We start from the raw sequence: 6379 nt of genomic DNA on the forward strand, positions 1-6379 counted from the left end.
GCTGGGTGGCCCTTCGCAGTTCCGTGCTGCGGCAAGAGGGCCGAGCCTTTACACCCTTTAACCAACCGATCCTTGGCTGCCCCTGGTTGGGGGTTGGGGGCTGCCCCCGGCAGAGTGGTTGACTTCAGCTGTTGACAGCTGCAGGAGAGAAACCCCCGCAGTGACACCAGGGGATTAGCACCCTGATACTGCTGTGGGAACAAGGCCGCACACCCCAGCATTCGCTGCAGGTATTGCTGACTACCAGATGTCCTGTTGATGTTTTCCCCATTTTGTCATTTGTCTGTTGACTTGTTAATAGTTATTATTTGTTTATTTTTGCTGAGTTTTTCAAGTGTTTTATATAGTCAAATCAGTCCTTTTTTTCTTTATGGTTTCTGATTTTTATATAATTCTTTCCCTCTCCAAGATTACTTAAAAATCTGTATATTCCTCTAGTATCCTCAGTTTTATTCCCGTTTAAATCTTTAATTAAGCCTTCTGAAATTTATTTTGATTTAAGGTTTAATGTAGGAATCTTTTTTTTAAGGTTTCATCTATTTATTTTTCGAGAGAAGGGAAGGGAGGGAGAAAGAGAGGGAGAAAAACATGTGAGAGAGAAACATAGATTGGCAGCCCCTCGCACACACCCAACTGCGGACCAAACCCCCCCAGCCTAGGCATGTGCCCTGACCAGGGAATCAAACCAGCGACTCTCTGCTTTGCGGGATGATGCCCAACCAACTGAGCCACAGAGCTCGGGGGTAATGTAGGTATCTTTTTTAATGATGAGGACAAGTTTTCCCAGCACCATTTACTTAAAAATGTAATTTACCCACGTGGAATTGAAATGACATCTTCAGCAAAACTAACTATAGTTCACTTTATTTCTGCTCTCTATGACGTTTTGTGGATCTGTCTACAGCTGTATGGTGTAATACTGATTTACTTTATTTCATGTTTTTAGTGTGTGTACAGTGAACCTCACTGTTGGGGGCATGCAGTTCTGAGTTTTGCCAAATGTGTAGTGTGTGTAAGACAGAGAACGGCTCTGCATTCTCCCCAGGTCCCCCATGCTGCCCTTTCCCCTCTCCTCTAACCCCTGGCAACCACTGAGCTCTTTTCTGACCCTGGCGATTTGCCTTTTCTAGAACGTTATGTAAATGGAATCTTAGAGTGTCATCTCCAGCCTGGCTTCTCTCACTCGGCGCAGTGTCCATGTGATCCGTCCACGTTGTCGCATGTATCACAATGTTCCCTCCTTCCTGTTGCTGAGCAGTGTTCCGCTGTGTGACTCTACCTCGGTCTGTGTATCCGTCCCCCAGCGGAGGGATATGTGAGTGGTGATGGTGAACAAGGCTGCTGTAAGTATTTGGGCTTTGTGTGCATATGTGCCTTCATTTCACTTGGGCAAATACATAGGAGCCAGGTTTGTGGGCCATCCTTTTGATTACCACACACATATCTGAGCACTTGTAATGTGTGTTTCTGTATGACAGGGAAAGTGACTGCCTCGTCACCTTATCCCTCTTCGAGGTCTTTCTCTTTCTCTTCTTCCTCCTCCTTTGTATCCCGTTAGGATATTGACTGAAGTTGTTGATTGATTTGTGTAGAAAGCCAACGATTTTAAGTCCTGATACCTCTTACCACGGCAGTAAGTTCCTAAGACTAGACTCTGAGCAGCCCCAATATCTGGCAGACAGTTTGTGATTTTGCTGATTGTTCCACTCTTCCAGACAAGAGCAAGTGCCTGTAGCCTTAATGTATGTAATACCAAGTCATTTCTTTTGTACACGAGGCACCCAAATCCAGATGGGACGAATTCCTCTGAGTCGGGTGAGTGCGCCTGCGTGAAACTCGTGGGCAGAGGACAGGGAGCCAGGTCACCAGAAAGGCATAAGTAATCCTGGGAACCACCACTCATCATTCTCAAGGGCCTTCCACCCTCTTTGGAATGTCCTCACTCTGACGCATAGCTCAGTGTGAATCATGGAGAGCATGCATCCCATTAGGATGCTGGAATTTCCAGGTTGGAAGAGACCTCCAAAACTCCCCCGGCTCCTTACTGGGAGACAAGAGTAAGCATAAGAAACATACATACACCTTCCAAGCTCCTTCAATGGTCACTTCCAATGCGTATCAATCCTCACCATCTGTGTGTCTTACAAAAACTCTTGTTTCACACACATTTCCTCCTAGCCTTTCGTTGACAGGACACCAGCAAACTCTTGCAGAACTAGAACTACTTGTTCAAAGGCAGCCCTGAGCACTGGCGTTCGGCAGGGTCGGGATTCAGTCATGCTGTTTATCCACTTAGGCACACTGAGTCTCCACCACCTCAGGGACTTCCTTTTAATTTGCTTGTCTCCCTTTAATTGGACACGCTGAGTGAAATGAGGTGTCTCTTATGAAAGTGCCTGCAAAGAGGAAGTCGCTGCAAATTCACCAGCGGGGCATTCTCCACGATTCACCAACAGTGAAGGGACACAGGGAAGAATCTACCCTTCCTGTCACTGTCTTGCAGGCCTGCTGCAGCTCTGCGCCCTACATCGGCTTTTATTTTAAGGATTCCCAGGGCACTCTGGCTTCCCGGCTCTTAAATACATCCGTGGTTTTCAACCAAGAGTAGAGATCAATCCCCAGCAGTTTTCAAGTAGCATATTTATCAGGTCATCTGTGCTTTCATTCACACTTTGAGCTGAAATCACGCACCTGCTTTGTGTTGGGAATAAAATAGTCCTTGACGTTCAGTTAACTTATAATCGGTTAAAAACTGTGGTTTGGAGATTAAGAACGAAGACTCTGAAGTCAAGCTAGAGATGGATTCAGTTTTTGTGGGAACTACAGCTAAGACAGTTTGGGGCCACTTTAAGAAAAAGAACACAAAATTACAAATACAAAATTCGGTGCAGGGCCTTGCAAGGGGGCGTGTTAAGGGAAGGGCCCTGAAACCTCAGCTCTTGGATTCTGAGATCTCTCCTGAGCCAGGCATGCTTAGGTCTAACCCTCCACTGTATGATCTCGGGCAAGTGACTGAAGGGCTCCCTGCTCAGGTTCCTCATCTGCAAGACGAGAAAAACAGTAAGATGACAAAAGAGACTCCATAGTGTGGCAGAGGGCTCCAAAGATAAGGATGCAAAGCATTTACCTGGGAGTCTGGCCCATGACCGGTGCATGGTGAAGGTTAGCTATTACCAGGAGTATAGTTATCATTACGAGCCTTCATCTAGTAGGACTGCATCACCACAAAACCTAGCTTCCTGAGCAGATTTTAGGAAAAAGAGGGAGAGGTCCAAGGTCACACATTCTCCCTAATCCAGCTGCTCTGTGGTACACACATCACGTGAGCATGAAGCCCGGCCCCCATCACGCTACAACCACACCATATACCGCGAGTGGCAGGCATTACACATCTCCTCCTCTGACAGCTGATTCATGCTGAGGTCACAAAGCACTTATCTTCAAAAGCAGTGTATTAATATCCGATTGTGCAATTAAACCAGACCTGTCTCGTTTTGCTTTCCTTCGGTGAAATTTGTTCGTTCAGCATAAATGAGAAGGATAAATATAAACTAGCCTTTCTCCTCTCAGTGTGTCAGGACTGGGTGGGTGGTAATAAAACACGAAAGGCCACTGGGAAGCTATTCAATCACCTCCTTTGTTATGGGCACGGCCACGCCTCTGGTTTTGACGCCATGATGTCTCTGCAAGGTAGGTAAGTGTATGCTTCCATATTGCCAGTTTCCATTCTAGCTACATTTTCCTCTTTTGTTCAAGGCTAAAGAAAAAAAACCCTCCCCCCCCCAAAAAAAACAAGAGTTAAATCATCTCTGTCTCATAGCCTGCCGTGGACATCAGCGGGACAGTCCGGCGCTTGCCCACATCTCCCTCTGAGAGAAGAAGACAGGGCAGCTGGAAAATATATCGATAAACAAGTGAGCCCAGCAGACCACCGCTGCTTCCTCCCTTTGAAATTCTCTTTTGGAAATCTTCGTGGATTCTGAAGCCTGAGGTATCCAAAGTCTGATAAATGAAATACGATGATGCTTCGGTTAACTAGGATCAGTGGCTGCGAGGAGTAGTGAGAAGACAATGATTTGGTTATCCCATAATTTCCAACAGCCACCTCTAGCCACCCCGAATAGCCTTCCACCCTGAGCAGACACAGTGTGCTTGCTGTGTGAACATGGTTTCAAACAAGCTCCCAGCCCGCCCGCCCCTCCCCACCTCACAGATTGCTGGTGCTTAATCCCCGCCTGTGTAAAAACTCTGGCTGGCAAAGCAGACTAGAATGTTCTGGTGATAGAAGTTAATTGAATTACCTAAAGGTTAACCAGGAAAGCTTATTTGTTTCAATCCTTGTCCTAGAAAACCATCCTGAAGATGTCTTCATTTATTTCTCGCCTTGGTAGATAGAGTGACCCTAAGGTAAACCTGCAGGAAACAGGGCCAAGCCTTGTAGCCCAGCCCACGGGCTGATGCAGAGGAGGTATTCAGTAAGTGCTTGATAATATAATTAACTAATGAGGTAGGCTGTGGAACAAGGGCAGTGTCTAAACAGTTCAGCAATTCCCCCTAGTCTTGTCTTTTTATCTGTGTAACTGATGGGAAGCATAAATGACTTGAACTGAGTAAAGATACAGGACAAAAGTAGCTCGCATTGCTTGGACTCTGGAAGCTTTCCTTATTATTTTGGTTCATTTAAAGTCATCAGTCTTTTGGAAGAGATATTGTTTTGTAGGAATATTTATATTCAAGTTACTTCAAAAGATGTTTCAAGTACTTAAAACAGACAATAAATATGCATTAGAAAAAGAAGTGCGTGAATAATCTATTGTAACTCACCCATTCATCAAATATTTCCTGAGCATCTGCTGTGAGCCAGCCCCCGAGGATTCACTGCTGGGGGCCTCTGCCCCATGGAGCCACCAATGCACGCAACGTAAGCTTAATTCCAACTTGAAATTAGATTCCGATAGGGACACAAGTGGAGGGGTGGCTATTTAGTGTAGGAGGATTGGAAAGTTCTCTTTAAGGAAGGACATTTAAGTGAGACTTGATGTAAGAACAGGAATTAGTCAGGCAAATATCATGGAGACTATTACCTACCGAGGGATCGGCGTAGGAGAAGATCAGGCGGGAGAAAGGAACCGGGTGCGAACAATCCGGGAACTTTGTGTACAAAGCACAGACAGCGAGAACCAGGCGAACCAGGGCCAGCTCACGCTGCTCTTGGGGTCCACGTGGGAAACTGTTCATCGCCCCTGCCGCTTCCACTTCCCTTCCTTCCTCCCCCCAAAAACCCTGGGCGTGTTCTGTGGAGCCTCCACCCTCTCCTCGGCCAGCGTTTCAGGGGACACTGATCCCACCCCCAGCTCAAGGACTGGCTCCGGATTGGTCTAAGCCCTCCATCAATGGCATTTCTTTGTGGAGTCTTACTGGACTAAGGGTGTGCGCATGATCGAAAGTGGCTCAATCGGCTCACAGAGAGAAGCTTAGATTCCGTGGCCGGGATAACGTTCTCTGTCTCTTTTCCACCGTTCCAGTCACTCAGCCAAGGGAGGAATGTGCACTTCGGTGAAGCCAGAGCTGAGTGCAGCCGAGCAGAGGGGTGGACCGAACCTGGGTTCTAGGTAACATTTTTGAGCTGCTGAATCAACCAACCCCAGAGATCCTTGAACTGCCCCTTTGCATTCTTTGGACACTACCATCGAGCTCCCCCAAATCTCTGGTAAATCCCTCGATCTCTTTGCTGGGTCCCCCTTTCACCTTCCAATCTCTAAATACGGTTACCTTGCAAGGTGCCTCTGAACTTCCCTCCACACTTTCTGGGGCATCTCACGCATGCCCACTCCTTCCGTCTTTACCAAAACAAAGGTCTGCTCGCCAAGTGATGACATCTCCTCTATGTGATGGTCCAGCTCGAATACCTCCAATGGACTCACTGGTGATGCAAACAAGTCCCAAATCAATGTACAGTTGATCCTTGAACAACACAGGTTTGAAGTGCACAGATCTACTTATACATGAGGGTCTTTTGTTTTTCAATAAATATAGTGTCACCGTCCACATCCCTGGGTTTTGTAGCTTGGATTCAACCAAGCGAGGACAGAAAACAGTATTTTCCATCCAGTTGGGAATCCCCAGATGCAAATGCCGACTGGATGCATTGTGCAACACCATGTTATGTAAGGGACTGAGCACATGGAAAGCTGGGGATCCACGGGAGTTCTGTAACCAATGCTTCACAGACACCGAGGAACAACTAACTGCAGTTAGGCTTGGGGGGAGTCAGAAGATACATGCAGATTTTCAACTTTAAGGAGGGTTGGTGCCCCAGCGCCTCAAGGTGTTCAAGGGTGAATGTAGTATCTTTTTAGAACCAGCAGCCACTCTTGAT

General features: G+C 46.8%; 1 long non-coding RNA gene across 1 annotated transcript; it reads left to right on the forward strand.

The window, feature by feature from the left end:
* Nucleotides 1-412: 412 nt before the first annotated feature.
* On the forward strand, nt 413-4780 carry LOC118498173. Its single transcript, XR_004900691.1, has 3 exons — nt 413-1328; nt 1778-3690; nt 3757-4780. It is a non-coding gene; the product is annotated as an uncharacterized LOC118498173 (long non-coding RNA).
* The last annotated feature ends 1599 nt before the right edge of the window (nt 4781-6379 follow it).

Source organism: Phyllostomus discolor, chromosome 14 (genome assembly GCF_004126475.2).
Source record: "Phyllostomus discolor isolate MPI-MPIP mPhyDis1 chromosome 14, mPhyDis1.pri.v3, whole genome shotgun sequence".
In the NCBI taxonomy this organism is placed as follows: Eukaryota; Metazoa; Chordata; class Mammalia; order Chiroptera; family Phyllostomidae; genus Phyllostomus; species Phyllostomus discolor.